Genomic DNA, 20,860 nt, shown 5'->3' on the forward strand with positions numbered 1-20,860 from the left:
CTTGCCCCTCCTTATATCTTTGTAACCTCACCATCCCTACAATCTAAGGGTAAGAACTCTACATATCTAAGTTTGCAGATGGCACTAATTTGGGAGGCACAGTAAGTAGTGCAGATGCAGGAAGTTATAAAAGGACATAAGACAGATTAAGTGAGAGGGCCAAACTGTGGCAAATGGAGTATGAGGTGGGGAAGTGTAAGGTCATTCAGTTTGGATCCAAGAAAGACAAAGGGCTGGATTTTCTTTGAAGAGTCAGCGGGCTCAGCAGGCCAATTAAGGGCCACCCGGCAACAGGTGACGTCACAGATTGATATTTAATCCGTCAAGACTTTTTGACAGATGAAATATCAACGTTTGACAGCTGTTTGAAGCTGTCAAACACTGACAATCTGTACTCCAAGTTAATTCCTTCCTCTCAGGATGATTTAGAGATCACTCCGGAACAGAAAGCTGAATGCTGCAATTTTTGACAGATCGCGGCCATTCTGCTTTCTGAGCCGGTGAGATGAGGGACTCCCGAGACCTGAAGGAAGGAAGGCTGTAAAGGTAAGTAAAACTACTTTAAACACTTTAAACACACCAAACACACTTACCTCTGCACTTATGCACCCATCACTCACCTGAACACCGCACATCTCGACCCCTCCAAGCCCTTCAGCCCGACGGCCCGCCTTGCTAACTTGGCGTGGTTTGGAGCTGTCGGGAATCCCACACTTCAAGAATGAAAATAGGGATTAGGCTAAAAACTACCTGTTAACAGGCAGTTGATTGGCACTAATCCCCTTCCCGCCTTGGGGAGGTGGGTCACAGTGCGGGTCAGGTACCCGCCTCCTTTGAAACTGGCATGGAGGCGGGTTGGGGGTGGGATGGGTTCGTGTCTCCCGATTTCGGGATTTTAATCCCCCACACACCTCCAATCCCGCCTCCACGGCACAATGAAAATCCTGCCCCATGAGTCTGTGTTCAGTTCTGGGTACCACACCTCGGGAATGATATATTGGTCTTGGAGGGCGTACAGGGCAGATTCACCAGAGTGATACTGGGGTTTAGAGGGTTAAATTATGAGGATAGGCTGCATAAACCTAGCATGTATTTGCTTGCATATGGAAGATTGAGGGGTGATCTAATTGAGGTGTTTAAATGACATTGACATTTATAAGTTTCTTAAGTGCAACAGAATTCTGAGTTTAATGTTGCAAAACCATTTTTGTTTTTTGAATAATTCATGTTTGAATGTTTGAGGGTATGTAAACAGAATACACAAATAGGTGGAAAATGTGAAATTATGCATATGAAATCTCTTGAAACTTTTTGAATCCAAAGTATAAGGAAGTTTTTCAGTGAGATATTTCAGATTGGATGCTTATGATTATGCTGCCCTGAAGTATTTATTATCTCTGGTTACTTTTATTTATAAAACTTACCGATCATGGGTCCTTTCAGTGGCTAAAGCAAGTGCCACCAGCTCCGGATGTGTGGTCATGCACATCTGTCAGAAAACTAAAGTAAGCTTGCTACATTAACTTAGAATGGCCACCAGCAAGGCCCAGTAAAAACAGGTCTTTCCAGCTGCTGGCATCAAAGAATTTGGCAGGTTTACGTTGCGTTTGCTGTTGGCTGAGTGAGACTCATATATTGAGAGCCAGCGGCATTAGCACAGCATGAAACCAAAATAAAAGCAGCTTGATTTAGAGTCTGAGTCAGAGTTCTATCTTGCATAGTCTCACTGTGATCATTACTTACAAGCAAATTTCTTTATCAGTTTTACGAACACTGTTTGAGAACTATAATACATATTAAATTGCTGAAGCTTAGGATGATTTTGGCACACAATTTTGTAAAACATCCAAATGGTATTTTTTTTAAAGGCTCAACCTGAAATGTTAAACTCTGAAAACTTTAAAATTCTGTTCTGTTACTCACACTTCTCATTCAAATACCTTTACATTTACTTCCCTTCCAAGCCCCATGTTGACTTCCTCACTGACATGTCCTCCCTTCTCTCTTTTAACCTCTGCACCAAATGACTCCACATCTTCAGTGATTTCAGCCTACATCTAAACCCCCAGCCCCCTCTCTTCTGACTTCGCCACCCTCCTGCTCTTCCACTTTGTTTCAAACTCACCCCTGATATAAACTTCCCCCACCTATATGCGTGACCAATCCCTCAACCTCATCTCTTGTGGCCTCTCCGCACCTCACTGCCAACTTCCTCATGACCACTTCCTCATTTCCCTTATCAACTCACATCCCCTATCCTCCTCCAATCACACTACCCTTCCCTTCCCACCTCCACATCATCACCTCTGGAGACACTCAAAGATCTATCCTTGACTCTCTGCTCTAGCTTATTTTTATGCTGCCCCTTAGCAACACCATCCATTGACACGGTGTCAGCTTCCACATGTACACTGATGACACCCAGCTCTGCCTCTTCACTTCTGATGGCACTATTTGAAGAAGAGCAGGGAGTTCTCCAGGTGTCCTGCCAATATTCTGTCAATCAACACCAAATACAGATTATCTGGGCAGTCATTTCCTTCTTGTGGGACCTTGTTGCACAGAAATTGGCTGCCAATAGTGAGGCTGGACTTCAAAACTAATGCATTGGTTGTAAAGCATTTTGGGATGTCCTGAGGAAGTTAAAGGACATATATAAATTCTTAACTGTGTTTTGGAGTAAAATACTACACTTTATCTGACGCTGATTACAATAGTGCATTCTATTAAATGTATAATGTATCTAAATTAAAACTCTTTCTATTCTGCAAATCATGCTTAGATAAAAATGTGTGTGGTATCCTTGGGGGGAATTATGCCAGCCCTGGGGAGGCGGGTATGGAGGCGGGACTGCAGGAAAAATGGCAGAAACTGGGAGCGGGTACCGAACCCGCTCCCAACCCGCCTCAGTGCCACCTTCCCGGGAGGCGGGAAGGGGATTATAGCCAATTAACTGCCTGTTAACAGGCAGCTAAGAGGCTTATCCCTATTTTACCCCTGCAAGTGTGGGCTTCCCGACGGCTGCAAACCTCGCCAGGGTCAGCGAGGCGAGCAGTGGGTCTGCTGGGGTGAGAGGGATCGAAAAGTCCGCTGTGGAGGTGAGTGATGGGTGCAAGTGTGGAGAGGTAAGTATGAGAGGTGAGTGTAAAGTGTTAGAAAAGCTTTACTTACCTTTGCTTCTTCCTGCAGGCTTCAACCCTTGGGGATCCGGAGGTGCCTCATCTCAACAGCAGAGATGACAGAATGGCTGCTGCATTCTCTGATTTCTGCTGAGGAAAGAGGTTTTGGTGAGTCTTTGTGCAGGGCTCACCTTAGAACAGAGATTGTCAGTGTTTGACAGCTTCTCAAAGCTGTCAAACGCTGAAATTCATCTGCCAAAAATTCTCAACAGATGAAACATCATACGCTGACGTCCTCAGTTACCGGCTTTCCCTTAATTGGGCGGCTAAACCCGCAGGGCGGGCTTAACCAGGTCAATCAAGGGAAAAATGCGTGGGTTGGCCGGACGTCATTGGGGGCGGGACTGAAACCCGACAACCAGCAGTCCCGCCTCCAACGCACCCCCCCCTTGAGAAAATCCAGCCCCTTAAGTCAAATTAAGTTTTAACCTGCATATTTTTGTGTTAGTTATTGATGGCACAATCAATACTGCGGGCAACAAAATTTAATTCATAGTGGAATTTATATTGATTTTGTACAGCAACAAGTTCTTCCTGGTCTCAGAATTTGATTACTTTATTTAATGTGCAGGTCAATTTTAATAAAAATTTGTTGTTGGTTTCTGCTAAATTTTATCACTGTGCAGAATCTGCAGTCTGCACATTGTCACGTTTTTTCTTTTTAATGTCCCATCCTTTCTAGAAGATTGATTCTTCTGGTACTTCTCCATGCATAAGCCAAGACAGTGTTGGCAGATTATTCATCAGCGTCGCAGCTAAGCTCAATACTGTCTTCACCCAGTATCCATGCATGCCTAATGTCTAGGAGGGGTTAACTAACTAACCGAAAGCAGAGAGTCGGGATAAATGGGTTATTTTCCGATTGGCAAACGGTAACTAGTGGGATCTGTGCTGGGGCCTCAACTATTTACAATCTACATTAATGACTTGGATGAAGGGACCGAGTGTAATGTAGCCAAGTTTGCGGATGATACAAAGATGGGTGGGAAAGCGAGTTGTGCAGAGGACTTAAAGAATCTGCAAAGGGATATAGACAGGCTAAGTGAGTGGGCAAACATTTTAGATGGAGTATAATGTGGGAAACTGCGAGGTTATCCACTTTGGCAGGAAAAATAAAAAAGCAAATTATTATTTAAATGGAGAGAGATTACAAAATGCTACAGTTCAGAGGGACCTGGGGGTCCTTGTGCATGAAACACAAAAAGTTAGCATGCAGGTACAGCAAGTAATCAAAAAGGCAAATGGAATGTTGGCCTTTATTGCAAGGGGGTTGGAGTATAAAAGCAGGGAAGTCCTGCTGCAACTGTACAGAACATAACATAAGAAATAGGAGTAGGCCAATCGGCCCCTCGAGCCTGCTCCGCCATTCAATAAGATCATGGCTGATCTGATCCTAACCGCCAATCTACTATCTCAGAACCATCTCCTGAATCTAACAGAATTAGGCACACGAAATAGGAGCAGGATCAGGCTACACGGCCCGCTCCGCTACCCACAGGGCCATGACCGATCCGAACCTAAACTCATGTCCAAATTCCTGCCCGCTCCCCATAACCCTTTATTCCCTTTACTTCTAGGAAACTGTCTATTTCTGTTTTAAATTTATGTAATGATGTAGCTTCTACAGCTTTTTGGGGTAGCATATTCCATGGACCTACCACCCTCTGAGTGAAGTAGTTCCTCCTCATCTCAGTTTTGAAAGAGCAGCCCCTTATTCTAAGACTATGCCCCCTAGTTCTAGTTTCACCCATCATCGGGAACATCCTCCCCGCATCCACCCGATCCAACCCCTTCACAATCTTATGTTTCAATAAGATTGCCCCTCATTCTTCTGAACTCCAATGAGTAGAGTCCCAATCTACTCAACCTCTCCTCATATGTCCATCCCCTCATCCCCGGGATTAACCGAGTGAACCTTCTTTGTACTGACTCGAGAGCAAGTATGTCCTTTCTTAAGTATGGACACCAAAACTGTACGCAGTATTCCAGGTGCGGTCTCACCAATACCTTGTACAACTGAAGCAATACCTCCCTATTTTTATATTCTATCCCCCTAGCAATGAAAGCCAACATTCCATTGGCCTTCTTAATCACTTGCTGCACCTGTATACTAACCTTTTGAGTTTCGTGCACCAGGACCCCCAGATCCCTTTGTACTTCAGCACTTTCCAGTTTCTTGCCATTAAGATATTGGCCCAGAAATTCGGGTCGGGGGCTTGACGCGCGTGCAAGCCCCCAATATGCACTTACGCGACGTGCCGGCCGTTGAGCTTCAGGGACGCCTGGAATTCCTGTTTTAAAATGTTGACTCCCGGGCAGCGTCTGACGTCACGCCGCCCAGGAGTGCAGCCAGCACGAAGCCTGTAGTGCGCTGTGCAACTGAGACACGCCCCTTGAGGTCTCAGTTTAATAGGACACGCCCCCAATGTTTCTCACAAGCTGCTAAGCATTTTTACATGCAAAGCAGCATTTTAAATAGGTTTTTGGTATTTTTATGAAGCTTTTGGTAACTTTTATAAACTTTTAAAAACGTTTACATTATTTTGAAGAATCTGAAGTAGTTTTAAACAGAATTAAAGCAATTTAAAGACTTTTAAAAGCCCTAAAAGAATTTTTTTTATTCCATTTATTTATTTAGCAATGTCGTCGTCATACGTGTCTTCACACTGTTCCCTTTGGGGAATTGTATGAAGTGGTGGAAGGATTTATGGCCGTGATTAACGCTCATTCCGTGACCGTAACCATCTTTGAACCAGCCATTAGGGTGGTTAGTCCTATGGCGGGAGGGTTTTACGGGCTCCCACAAGCTATACAACGAGGAGGGGCCAGCCACACCCACGGACGCAAATATCCCACTGGGTGTCAACCCAGAATTTAGAGCCGGAGCTCCGACTCCACTTGCCGGGACTGTCTGGAGCGGGGTTCGAAACCCTACCCCGTCTGGCCCAGCGGCGGGAATCCTACCGCTACGCCAAAGGCCCAATCCGATTAGCAACGTGAAATGGCTGGAATGAGCACAATTCACGGCATTAAAAGAACTCACAATTGAACTGATGATGACCTCAGCAATCTCCTCAACGAGGTGGAGGCGCAGTGCCTGCTCATCATTGGTAATGAGAAGTCAAAGGCGCCGCAAAAAGGACAGATGATAGCTTCGTCTTTCAAGTGGCAGCATAGGGCTCCAGTCACGGGGAGGGAAAAGGCGCAGGAAACGTATGGGTGTCACCTTTTGCGCGGAGTGGGCCTTTTGCGTAGCGGTAAGCATCCCCGCCGTTGGGCCAGAAGGAGTAGGGTTTCGAACCCCGCTCCAGACCGTCCCGGCAAGTGGAGTCGGAGCTCCAACTATAAATTCTGGGTGGACATCCGGCGGGATACTTGCGTCCGCGGGTGTGGGTGGCCCCCCCCCTCAGATGGGTTGTGGGAGCCCGTAAAACCCTCACGCCATAAGACTAACCACCCTAATGGCTGGTATGAAGGTGGTTATGGTCACGGAAGGAGTGTTAACGTGGCCAGAAATCCTTCCACCACTTCATACAGTTCCCGAAAGGGAACAGTGTGAGGATACGTACGACGATGACCTCTTGCGCAATGCACCTCCTTGGACCCTCAGTCGCAGATGCGAGGGGGCAAATCGTGCAATTGTTAAATTTTTCATTTTATTGACATGTAAAATGTTGGCCCAGTAATTCCCTTCCAAACGCGCGAGTACGGTTGGGGTACTTGCGCGTCTGGCCGGAGGAAATGCCGGTTTTCAGCATGCACAGCGCATGCGGGGAAAACCGGCATTTCCTGTCCTCTGAACGAAGGGGTTCAGAGGCAGAACGCGTGCGACTGTACAGGCAGCGCGTGTGCAGTAAAATTCGCCGCTTTCATTCATGCTTTCAGTGAGGTCAAGTCCTTACAACTTACAAATGAAAAAAGCATGAGTACAGTTGCTCCAGAGGCTGCGGAGGAAGATATTTCTTATCGTGGAGCTTCTGAAAGGCAATATTTTTGTTTGGGAAAGGGAGGAAAGTTATTTTAAGAAATGCTGAGGTAAATTTTAAAGTTTATTTTTGTTTTTTAAAATGGGTTTTCAGTACTGTAGGTAGAAGGATCAATTGTGGCTATGTGAATTGAATTTGCTGTGTTTATTAAATGTGAAAATGCCTCCAACATTTTTAAGAAAGAAACTTTTCATCAGTAATATATTCTTTTAAGTAATTATGTATGTATGTCTATATATTCCTTTGCGCGTATGTATATATTCCTTTACTTATGTGTATGAATGTATGTATTTAATTATGACTTTCAGAGAAAGTAACTTATTGGAAAATCATAATTAAAAACATACATTCATACACATAAGTAAAGGAATATAAAACATACATACATATACGTAAAGGAATATATGCGGACATACATACATAATTACTTATTACTGATGAAAAGTTTCTTTCTTAAAAGTGTTGGAAATGTTACATTACTCATTTTAGAACACTCATTCTCACATTCAATTCCCACAGCCACAATTGCTCCTTCTACCTACCGTACTGAAAACCCGTTTAAAAAAAAAAAAAAAAAAAAAAAAATTTTTTTTTAATTTAAACTTTAAAACTTACCTCAGCATTTCTTAAAATAACTTTCCTCCCTTTCCCAAACAAAAATATTGCCTTTCAGAAGCTCCACAATAAAATATATCTTCCTCCGCAGCCTTGGAGCAACTTTACACATGCTTTTTTCAAGTGTAACTTGTAAGGACTTACCCTCACTGAATCCATGAATGAAATCGACGAAGTTCACTGCGCAAGCGCTGCCTGTGCAGTCGCACGCGCTGTGCCTCTGAACCCCTTCGTTCAGAGGACTGGAAATGCCGGTTTTCCCTGCATGCGCTGTGCATGCTGAACACGGGCATTTCCTCCGGCCAAACGCGTGAGTACCCCGACCGTACTCACGCGTTCAGAGAGGAATTCCTGGGCCAATAACTTGCTCTACGATTTTTCCTGCCAAAGTGCATAACCTCACTTTCCAGTATTGTATTCCATCTGCCAAATCTCTGCCCACTTACTTAGCCTGTCTATGTCCCCTTGCAGGTTTTTTATGTCCTCCTCACTCACTACTTTCCCTCCCATCTTAGTATCATCTGCAAACTTTGATATGTTATACTCGGTCCCCTCCTCCAAATCGTTAATATAGATTGTAAAGAGTTGGGGACCCAGCACTGACCCCTGCGGAACACCACTAGTTACTGATTGCCAGTCCGAGAAGGAACCATTTATCCCAACTCTCTGCCTTCTGTTAGATAGCCAATCCTCTATCCATGCCAGAATATTACCCCCAATCCTGTGATTTTTTTATCTTAAGCAATAATCTTTTGTGTGGCACCTTGTCAAATGCCTTTTGGAAGTCTAAATACACTACGTCCACTGGTTCCCCTTTATCCACCCTATATGTTACTTCCTCAAAGAACTCCAGCAAATTTGTCAAACATGACTTCCCCTTCATAAAACCATGCTGACTTTGTCCTATTAAATTATGATTATCCAAATGTCCTGTTACTGTCTCCTTAATAATGGACTCCAATATTTTACCTACCACAGATGTTAGGCTAACCAGTCTATAGTTTCCAGCCTTCTGTCTACTGCCCTTTTTAAATAAGGGCGTTACATTAGCAGTTTTCCAGTCTGCCGGGTCCTTTGCTGAGTCCAGGGAGTTTTGGAAAATTATTACCAATGCATCCACAATCCCTACCGCCACTTCCCTCAAGACCCTAGAATGTAAGCCATCAGGTCCAGGTGATTTATCCGCCTTGAGTCCCATTATTTTACCGAGTACCACTTCCTTAGTGATTTTGACCGTGTTTAGCTCCTCCCCCCTATAGCCCCCTGTTTGTCCAGTGTTGGGATATTCTTAGTGTCCTCTACTGTAAAGACTGATACAAAATATTCATTCAGTGTTTTTGCCATCTCCATATTTCCCACCATTAATTTCCCGGTCTCATCCTCTAAGGGACCAACATTTACTTTAGCCACCCTTTTTCTTTTTATATAACTATTAAAAACTCTTACTATCTGTTTTTATATTTTTTGCTAATTTACTTTCATAATCTATCTTCCCTTTCTTAATCAATCTTTTTGTTATTTTTTGCTGTCTTTTAAAGTTTTCCCAATCCTCCCACTAGATTTGGCTACCTTATATGCCCTTGTTTTTAGTCGACAACTATCCTGAATTTCTTTACTTAGCCACGGATGGCTGTCTTCTCTTACACCCTTTTCTTTTCAGTGGAATATATATTTTTTGGAAGTTGTAAAATAACTCCTTAAATGTACACCACTGATCATGTATCGTCTTACCCTTTAATCTATTTTCCCAATCCACTCTACTCAATTCCGCTCTCATACCTTCATAGTCTCCTTTATTCAAGCTTAGCACACTTGTTTGAGATCCAACCTTCTCACCCTCTAATTGAATATGGAATTCAACCATGTTATGGTCACTCATTCCAAGGGGATCCTTTACTAGGACATTTTTAATTAATCCTGTCTCGTTACACAGGACCAGATCTAAGGTTGCTTCCCCCTGGTCGATTCAGTTACATACTGCTCAAGAAACCCATCCCTAATACACTCAATGAACTCATCCTCAAGGCAGCCCTGCCCAATTTGATTTGTCCAATTAATATGATAGTTAAAATCCCCCATAATTATAGATGCTCCCTTATTACAAGCCTCAACTATTTCCTGATTGATACTCCGTCCAACAGAGTTGCAACTGTTCGGAGGCCTATAGACTACGCCCACTAGTGTTTTTTTTACCCTTATTATTCCTTACCTCCACCCAAACTGATCATTATCCTGATCTTTTGACCCAATATCATTTCTCTGTATTACAGTGATTCCTTCCTTTATTAACATAGCCACCCCACCTCCCCTTCCTTCCTGCCTGTCCTTCCTGATCGTTAAATAGCCTGGTATGTTTAATTCCCAGGCATTGTCACCCTGCAGCCATGTTTCTGTAATGGCCACAAGATCAGGGTATTGGTGAGACCACACCTTGAGTACTGCGTACAGTTTTGGTCTCCTTATTTAAGGAAGGATATACTTGCATTGGAGGCAGTTCAGAGACGATTCACACGGTTGATTCCTGAGATGAGGGGGTTGGCTTATGAAGAAAGATTGAGCAGGTTGGGCCTATACTCATTGGAATTTAGAAGAATAAGAGGTGATCTTATTGTAACATATAAGATACTGAGGGGGCTCGACAAGGTAGATGCAGAGAGGCTGTTTCCCCTGGTGGGGAAATCTAGAACTCTGGGGCATAGTTTCAGAATAAAGGGTCGCCTTTTTAAAACAGAGATGAGGAGGAATTTCTTCTCTGAGGGTTGTAAATCTGTGGAATTCTCTGCCGCAGAGAGCTGTGGAGGTTGGGTTATTAAATACATTTAAGGTGGAGATAGACAAATTTTTACAAGATAAGGGAGTGAAGGGTTATGGGCAGTGGGCAGGGAAGTGGCTTTGAGCCCAAGATCAGCCATGATCTTATTGAATGGTGGAGCAGGCTCAAGGGGCCAAGTGGCCTATTCCTGCTCCTATTTCTTATGTTCTTATGGGTTCGGGAGTAGAACCCTGACCACCTCAAGGAGTTGAAACAAGTTGTAGCATCCCTAAAGCCACCCACCTTGGACCTTCCTGATTTGTATGGCTTGGTTCCATATTGAGCTTTACCAAGTAAGCCATTACCAAGTAAGCCATTAGCGGAATCCATTCATGGATCGTAATATTCCTTATTTTTGACCATAACGTTTTTGTGGAGTTTTGTTTTGTGGTGTTTTCCATGAGGAGGTGAAAAAAAGGGAGCTAGTGTCAACATATATGATTTGTTGCATGAAGTTGCTGATGCTTCCATTGTTTTTAATGCGAGAAGCCAATGAATGGGTATTTTTTTAATTAATAATTTGAGTTCCATAAATACAGGACCTGCAGCCAAGGACAAGAGGATAGTGTCTACGAATTGGGTAATAAACCTATTATCTAACAACAGTGGTGGGAGAATGCTCTAGAGAACTTTCGGGTACACTATCATTGTTCATATCAAGAGTGAAGAGGCTGGAAGAAATAATTCATGGCTTTTTCAAAGTAATAGATGATGTGTCATGAATTTATTGGAGTTAATCAAACTATGACATTAGTATATAATAATTTGCGCTAGAACACAAGGCAATACAATTCTACATGTACAGTGTTAAAGAAAAGTTGGGACTCATGAAATTAATGGTAAATTAGCTAGCTAGTGTGAACATTATTTGGCAATAGAAATGGAAGGAAATGTTAAATGGGTAAAACTTTATCTTGGGACAGTGACCAGTGGAGTTCCACAGGAGTCTGTCTGTTTTATGTACTTTGCTGTTTTCATTGCTGAATGGTGTAATAGGTGATCCTGCTGCTGATATTCTAAATTTGCTAATGACACCAAGCTAGGTGATGAGTATAAGAGAGATTGGTATAATTCAAAGGAACTAGGACAAATTACATAGGATATACAGCACAGAAACAGACCTTTTGGCCCAACCAGTCCATGCTGGCGCTTATGCTCCACTCGAGCCTCCTCCCATCTTTCCTCACCTAACTATCAGCATAACCCTCTATTCCCTTCTCCCTCATATATTTATCTAGCCTCCCCTTAAATGCACCTATACTATTTGCCTCAAGTTCCCCCTGTGGTAGCAAGTTCCACATTCTCACCACTCTCTGGGTAAAGAAGTTTCTTCTGAATTTCCTATTTGATTTCTTGCTGACTATCTTATATTGATGGCCTCTAGTTTTGCTCTTCCCCACAATTGGAAACACTCTCTCTGTGTCTACTCTATCAAAACCTTTCATAATTTTAAAGACCTCTATTTTCAAGAAAAAGAGACGTAGTCTGTTCATCCTTTCCTGCTAGGTATAAACTCGCAGTTCTGGTATCATCCTTGTCAATCTTTTTTGCACCCTCTCCAGTGCCGCTATACCCTTTTTATAATATAGCGACCAGAACTGCACAAAGTATTCCAAGTGTGGTCTAACCAAGGTTCGATGCAAGTTTCGCTTAACTTCTCTATTTTTCAATTCTATCCTTCTAGAAACAAACTCTAGTGCTCGAGTATTAATTAAGTCGCTTGAGTAAGGAATGGTAGATGGATATTAATGTAAATAACACATACTGATGTACAAAACATGAAATAGATACACAATTTATATTTGGTAGCAAAGACTGAAAAAGAAAAAGATTTGGATATGATTATTGAACAGAAACAGGCCATTTGGTTCATCAGGTTTGTGTCAGTCTTTTTCTCCTTGAGTCATCTAGTTAAATCCCACTCTTCTGCTCACTCCCTTTTCCTGCAACTATTTAATTCACTTTTAAAAGAATTTGTATTCTATGCTTCAACGGTGATTTCTGTCAGAGATTTCCACATTCTAACCACTGTGTAAAAAAAAAAAAAAAAAAAAAAAAAAAAATTCTAATTTCCCCTTTAATTCTTTTTGTGATTATCTTAAATTTAGGCCCTTTTGTTATCACCCCTCTAACAATCTAACACTATTTACTTATTCATAATCTTGAAGATCTATAACAGGTTCTGCTTCTTAGCACTAGTGAAAAAAAAACTAACTTTTCAAATCTTTTTTCATAACCACCACCAGGTGAATTTATGCTGCACCTTTTCCATTGCTTTTGTAACCTTCCCAAAACCACATACACTATTCCAACTGTGCATAAGATCTTGTACAAGTTCAATATCCCTTCCTTACATTTGTATTCTATGCATCTGGATAAAAATCATGAATTCTATTTACCATTTTATGTATTATCTACTTGCACTACCACCTCTAATGACCTGAATGTCTGCATGCCAAGGTCACTTTGCTACTTCTGCTCTATTCAACACCTTGTCATTTAGGGTGCCTTTCTTATCCCTATTCTTGCTTCCAAAATGCATTACTTCAGTTTTCCACATTGAACTACATCTGCTACCTCTATGTCCATATTGCCATCCTGCAGTCTTTCACAATTTTTGTCACAATTTTTGTCACAATTTGCTATATCCCCCATTGAAAGTTTCCTGTCGATGTGAAACTGTTATCAAGGTTAACCAAGCCCTGAGGTACATCTTTGGGGCATTTGGTTATAAGTTGATACAAGTTGTAATAACCTTTTTAAAATGAATTGAAAAGGACATATTTAGAATACATTGTGAAGGTTTTTTTTCATGGGATGTGGGCATCGCTGGCAAGGCCAGCATTTATTGCCCATCCCTAATTGCCCTTGAGAACGTGGTGGTGAGCCGCCGCCTTGAACCACTGCAGTCCGTGTTGTGAAGGCACTCCCACAGTGCTGTTGGGTAGGGAGTTCCAGGATTTTGACCCAGCGACGATGAAGGAACGGCAATATACTTCTAAATCAGGATGATATGTGACTTGGAGGGGAACTTGGAGGTGGTGGTGTTCCCATGCGCCTGCTGCCCTTGTCCTTCTAGGTGGAAGAGGTCGCAGGTTTGGGAGGTGCTGTCGAAGAAGCCTTAGCGAGTTGCTGCAGTGCATCTTGTAGATGTTACACACTGTGGCCACGGTACACCGGTGGTGGAGGGAGTGAATGTTTAAGGTGGTGGATGGTGTGCCAATCAAGCGGGCTGCTTTGTCCTGGATGGTGTCAAGCTTTTTGAGTGTTGTTGGAGCTGCACCCATCCAGGCAAGTGGAGAGTATTCCATCACAGTCCTTACTTATGCCTTGTAGATGGTGAAAAGGCTTTGGGGAATCAGGAGATGAGACACTCGACACAGAATACCTAGCTTCTGACCTACTCTTGTTGCCACCGTATTTATGTGGCTGGTCCAGTTAAGTTTCTGGTCAATAGTGACCCCCAGGATGTTGATGGTGGGGAATTCGGCAATGGTAATGCCGTTGAATGTAAAGAGGTGGTGGTTAGACGCTTGCTTGTTGGAGATAATCATTGCCTGGCATTTGTGTGGTGTGAATGTTACCTGCCACATATTAGCCCAAGCCTGAATGTCGTCCAGGCCTTGTTACATGTGGCCATGGACTGCTTCATTATCTGAGGAGTTGTGAATGGCACTGAACACTGCAGTCATCAGTGAACATCCCCATTTCTGACCTTATGTTGGAGGGAAGGTCATTGATGAAGCTGCTGAAGATGGTTGGGCCTAGGACACTGCCCTGAGGAACTCCTGCAGCGATGTCCTGGGTCTGTGATGATTTACTACCAACCACCACAACCATCTTCCTTTGTGCGAGGTATGACTCCAGCCAGTGGAGAGTTTTTCCCCCCGATTCCCATTTACTTCAGTTTTACTAGGGCTCCTTGATGCCACACTCAGTGAAATGCTGCCTTGATGTCAAGGGCAGTCACTCTGGAATGTTTGGACCAAGGATTTAATGAGGTCAGGAGCCGAATGGTCTTGGCGGAACCCAAACTGGGCATCAGTGATCAGGTTATTGGTGAATAAGTGCCGCTTGATAGCACTGTTGATGACACCTTCCATCACTTTGCTGATGATTGAGAGTAGACTGATGGGGCAGTAATTGGCCAGATTGGATTTGTTCTGCTTTTTGTGGACAGGACATACCTGGGCAATTTTCCACATTGTCGGATAGATGTCAGTGTTGTAGCTGTACTGGAACAGCTTGGCTAAAGGTGCGGCTAGTTCTGGAGCACAAGTCTTCAGCATGACAGCTGGAATGTTGTCGGGACCCATAGCCTTTGCTGTATCTAGTGCGCTCAGCCGTTTCTTGATATCATGTGGACTGAATTGAATTGGCTGAAGACTGGCTTCTGTGATGGTGGGGACCTCAGAAGTAGGCGATATGGATCGTCCACTCGGCACTTCCGGCTGAAGATGGTTGCAAATGCTTCAGCCTTGTCTATTGCACTCACGTGCTGGGCTCCACCATCATTGCGAATGGGGTTATTCATGGAGCCTCCTGCTCCTGTTAATTGTTTAATGGTCCACCTCCATTCACAACTGGATGTGGCAGGACTGCAGAGCTTTGATCTGACCCGTTGATTGTGGGATCACTTAGCCCTGTCTATAGCATGCTGCTTCCACTTTTTAGCATGCATATTGCCCTGTGTTGCAACTTCCCCAGGTTGGCACCTCATTTTTAGGTACGCCTGGTGCTGCTCCTGGCATGCTCTTCTACACTCCTTATTGAACCAGGGTTGGTCCCCTGGCTTGATGGTAATGGTAGAGTGAGTGATATGCCAGGCCATGAGGTTACAGATTGAGGTGGAATACAATTCTGCTGCTGCTGAAGGCCCACAGTGCCTCATGGATGTCCAGTTTTGAGCTGCTAGATCAGTTCTGAATCTATCCCATTTAGCACGGTGGTAGTGCCACACAACACGATGGAGGGTGTCCTCAGTGTGAAGGCAGGACTTTGTCTCCACAATGACTGTGCAGTGGTCACTGCTACCAATACTGTCATGGACAGATGCATCTGCGCCAGGTAGATTGGTGAGGACAAGGTCAAGTAGGTTTTTTCCTCGTGTTGGTTCTCTCACCACCTGTCGCAGACCCAGACTGGCACCTATGTCCTTCAGGACTTGACCAGCTCGGTCAGTAGTGGTGCTACCGAGCCACTCTTGGTGGTGGACATTGAAGTACATTCTGTGCTCTTGCTAATCTCAGTAGTGCTTCCAAGTGGTGTTCAACATGGAGGAGTACTGATTCATCAGCTGAGGGAGGGTGGTAGGTGGTAATCAGCAGGAGGTTTCCTTGCCCATGCTTGACCTGAAGCCATAAGACTTCATGGGATCCGGAGTCAATGTTGAGGACTCCCAGGGCCACTCCTTCCCGACTGTATACCACTGTGCCACCACCCCTGGTGGGTCTGTCCTGCCGGAGCGACAGGACATACACAGGGATGGTGATGGAGGAGTTTAGGACATTGGTTGAAAGGTATGATTCTGTGCATATGACTGTCAGACTGTTGCTTGACTAGTCTGTCGGACAGCTCTCCCAATTTTGGCACATGGTGTGGAGATGCCGGTGTTGGACTGGGGTGGACAAATGTAAGAAGTCACACAACACCAGGTTATAGTCCAACAGTTTTATTTGTAATCACAAGCTTTCGGAGCGCTGCTCCTTCATCAGGTGAAGTGGAGAGATGCATAAAGACACAGTTTATATAGTCAGAGAATAATGCCAGATGATTACAGGTAATCTTTCTAACTGCCATTTATCACACCTCGGCAGAGAGATAATCACAGCAATCAACGGCGTGAATGGTGTCCAAACAGGTTAGTCAGGAAAATATTACATCAAAGAACAATGAGGTGGGGTCACAAGGGGTCAAATGTTGCAGATGCTGGGGTCTGTATGAAAAACAAGAAACAGACAAAAAAACATTTTTTTTGCTGGAAATCACAGCAGTTCCGGCCGCATCTGTGTAGAGAGAACAAGCCAACGACGACTCGAGTCTGGGTGACCCTACGTCAGGTGGGGTTACATGTAGCGTGATTTGAACCCAAGATCCCGGTTGAGGCCGTCCTCATGTGTGCGGAACTTGGCTATCAGTTTCTGCTCGACGATTTTGCGTTGTCGTGTGTCTCGAAGGCCGCCTTGGAGAATGCTTACCCGAAGATCGGAGGCTGAATGTCCTTGACTGCTGAAATGTTCCCCGACTGGGAGGGAACACTTCTGCCTGGCGATTGTTGCGCGGTGTCCGTTCATCCGTTGTCGCAGTGTCTGCATGGTCTCGCCGATGTACCATGCTCCGGGGCATCCTTTCCTGCAACGTATGAGGTAGACAACGTTGGCCGAGTCACATGAGTATGTACCATGTACCTGGTGGGTGGTGTCCTCACGTGTGATGATGGTATCTGTGTTGATGATCTGGCATGTCTTGCAGAGGATGCCGTGGCAGCGTTGTGTGGTGTCGTGGTCGCTGTTCTCCTGAAAGCTGGGTAATTTGCTGCGAACGATGGTCTGTTTGAGGTTAGGCGGCTGTTTGAAGGCGAGTAGTGGAGGCGTGGGGATGGCCTTAGCGAGGTGTTCGTTGTCATCGATGACATGTTGAAGGCTGCGAAGAACATGGCGTAGTTTCTCCGCTCCGGGGAAGTACTGGACGACGAAGGGTACTCTGTTCGTTGTGTCCCGTGTTTGTCTTCTGAGGAGGTCTATGCGATTTTTTTACTGTGGCCCGTCGGAACTGTCGATCGACGAGTCGAGCGTCATATCCCGTTCTTACGAGGGCGTCTTTCAGCGCCTGTAGGTGTCCATCGCTTTCCTTCTCGTCTGAGCAGATTTGTCTTCTGAGGAGGTCTATGCGATTTTTTGCTGCATAGACACCCTAATGTTGAAAAGCTATTCAAGGACATAAGAACATAGGAATTTGGAGCAGGAGTAGGCCATACTGCCCCCCGTGCCTGCTCTGCCATTTAATAAGATAGATCATGGCTGTTCTTCGACCTCAACTCCACTTTCCTGCCATATCCCTCAATTCCTCGAGTCCAAAAATCAATCTATCTCAGCTATGAATGTACTCAACGACTGAGCATCCACAGCACTTTGGGACAGAGAATTCCAAATATTCACACCCTCTGAGTGAAGAAATTCCTCCTCATTTCAGTCTTAAGAGGCCAGCCCCTTATCCTGAGACTGTGCCCCCTAGTTCTAGACTGACCAGCCAGGGGAAACAATCTCTCAGCATCTACCCTGTCAATCCCCCTCAGAATCTTATATGGTTCAGTGAGATCACTTCTCATTCTTCTAAACTCCAGAGAGTACAGGTCCAATCTACTCAATCTCTCCTCATAGGACAACCCTCTCATCCCAGGGATCAATCTTCGTTGCACCACCTCAAAGGCAAGTATATCCTTCCTTAAACAGGGAGACCAAAATTGAGTAAAGTACTCCAGATGTGATCTCACCAGAGCTCTGTACAATTGTAGAAAGACTTTCTTACTCTTGTACTCCAACCCTCTAGCAATAAAGGCCAACATGCCATTTGCCCTCCTAATTGCTTGCTGTACCTGCATGCTGACTGTGTTTCTTGTACTAGGACACCCAAATCTCTCTGAATTGGAAAAGGTTTAGCAAAGGATGATGAGGCCTTGGGAGTTATTTTGGGGAAACGGTAAAAACAGGCACTAAGTGGGTGCTGTGCTAATAAGACATACCTGTTTAAAAGTCTGGATTTAGCCTGCAGTTTTAGGGCTAATTGCTAATTACCATGATTTAAACGTGCCTGGAGGCACTAAAATGGAGACCTGCATGTTTAGCATTCGCGCGCTGATCAGGAACAATTTTCATGGAGCGGGAAATGTAGCCTCCATGTACGGACTTCCAATGAAGGTGTGGAATGCACTAGCTGACAAAGGTACGTATCAGGATGGCTCAGGGGTCGAGGGAGAGGGCTAACAGGTTCTCTGACGTGGCACTGGAGGTCCTGGTGAAGAAGGTACAGAGGAGGAGGGACGTCCTGTACCCGCAAGGGGGAAGGAGGCCACAGAGGCAAATAACGTGGCGGATGTGGGAGGAGATCGGCGAGGAGGTCACAGCCAGGAGCCCTGCCCCCAGGACACGGCTCCAGTGCTGCAAAATATTTAATTATTCGGCACGAGTGGTCAATTTAAGATCCCACCTCACAAACACACATCTCAATAACTGCACCACTGTCAGCATCACAACCTCAACACACTTCATCCATGATCTAACTATACACTAACATTTACACATCCCACACTAGGCACCCTTCACAGGCACTACTCACACTTCAGACAGATTTCATAGCTCTTCAAACATGTGATGCATCATACACAGACACACAAACACACCTGCCAATACACTCATTCACAATCACCACTCTCTCTTATAGGACAAGGCAGCAGGACCTGACTGGGGGGGAGGGGAAGCCTGACTGCATGAGATCACTCCCCTTGAGGCAGTGCTGGCGGTGATCGGGCGTGGAGTGGCAGACGCCATGGTCAGAGGCAGATCAGGTGACATTGCCTAGAGGTATGTGGCCACTCCAGCTTCCTTACATATCCACAGCTATTCTTGATCCTTAATCCTCAAACCTATCCTCACTCTCAAGCTCCATATGGTCTCATCACACACATCTCCTATAGTGGTGATACGTGCTGCACCCTAACCCTTCTAGCTTTATCGTTGGAGGCTCCCAGGAGCAAGATCTACCTTGACCCCTGGAGGAACTAGAAGAGGAGGAAAAGCCACCTTACCCCACCTCCCTGGAGGAGGAGAGCAACGAAGAAGGCACTGCGTCAATCACTACCACTGTCGCAGGCACCAGCTCAGGGTCCAGAACCACGCGTAACTTAAAGGCTACACAGCAGGCACTAGTGGGCAGCAGCTGTGCTGGAAGGAACATCACCGGTGCCACCTTGCCAGGAGGTGGCAAGGTCACATACTAGTTCTGCTGTAGTTGAGTCAGATGAGGACCTCGCAGGGCCAAGCTTCAGAAGAAGGCTGTTGGGTTTGACAAACCAAATGCTTGGTGCAATGGACAGCCTGTCTGAAAGCTTACGGGTGGTGGCTAGTGGGATGGAGGAGTTTGCCTCCAGTTTGGCATGTGGCTTGACGCTGAGCCTGGAACCCATCCTCTCCAGTGTGGAGAGACTGGCCAATTCCATCCAGCGACCAACAGCATTCAGCGTCTGATGACTGAGTTCGCAGCTTCCACTGCAGTCATAGCACCTCCCATAGAACGCCAAACAGCTTGTATGGTATGACAAAGTGCTACAATGGAAGCCAAAACCGCTTCCATTGCACTACTAGCATCTTCCATGGTCTGGCAAGCTGCCATGGTGGCTGTGGGCTCATTACATAGAAACATAGAAGATAGGAGCAGGAGTAGGCCATTCGGCCATTCAATGAGATCATGGCTGATCATCCAAATTCAGTACCCTGTCCCTGCTTTCTCCCCATATCCCTTGATCCCTTTAGCCTTAAGAAATATATCCAACTCCTTCTTGACGTGCTAGTCAGAGTAGAAATAGAAGGATATTTCAGATGAATACGGGGCTAGAGGAATGGTGCCGGGGAAGGGATTCAAATTCCTGGGACATTGGAACTGGTTCTGGGGGAGGTGGGACCAGTTCAAACCGGACGGTTTGCACTTGGGCAGGGCTGGGACCGATGTCCTAGGGGGAGTGTTTGCTAGTGCTCTGGGGGAGGGTTTAAACTAAAATGGCAGGGGGTTGGGAACCTGAGCGGGAAAACAGAGGAAAGGGAAACAAGGATAAAAGCAAAAGACAGGAAGGAGAAAAACAAAAGTGACGGGCAGAGAAATCAAGGGTTTAAATCAAACATGGCCACAGTAAATAATAATTCTAAAAGATCCAAGAGCATTAAAAAAACAAGCCTGAAGGCTTTGTGTCTTAATGCGAGGAGCATTCGTAATAAGGTGGAAGAATTAGCTGCGCAAATAGAGGTAAACAAATATGATATGATTGGGATTACGGAAACATGGCTCCAGGGTGGCCAAGGCTGGGAACTCGACATCCAGGGATATTCAATATTCAGGAAAGATGGGCAGAAAGGAAAAGGAGGTGAGGTAGCATTGCTGGTTAAAGAGGGGATTAACACAATTGAAAGGAAGGATATTAGCTCTAATGATGTGGAATCTGTATGGGTAGAACTGAGAAATATCAAGGGGCAGAAAACGTTAGTGGGAGTGGTATATAG

At 44.9% G+C, this 20,860-nt stretch overlaps 1 protein-coding gene across 2 annotated transcripts in view; it reads left to right on the plus strand.

Moving 5' to 3' along the window:
* The window catches only part of fancc (FA complementation group C), a 280,969-nt gene that overhangs the window by 200,465 nt on the left and 59,644 nt on the right, over positions 1-20,860 (plus strand). The window lies entirely within an intron of this gene.

Source organism: Somniosus microcephalus, chromosome 1 (assembly GCF_052327205.1).
Source record: "Somniosus microcephalus isolate GS21.2 chromosome 1, FLI_Smic_1.0, whole genome shotgun sequence".
Classification (NCBI taxonomy): domain Eukaryota; kingdom Metazoa; phylum Chordata; class Chondrichthyes; order Squaliformes; family Somniosidae; genus Somniosus; species Somniosus microcephalus.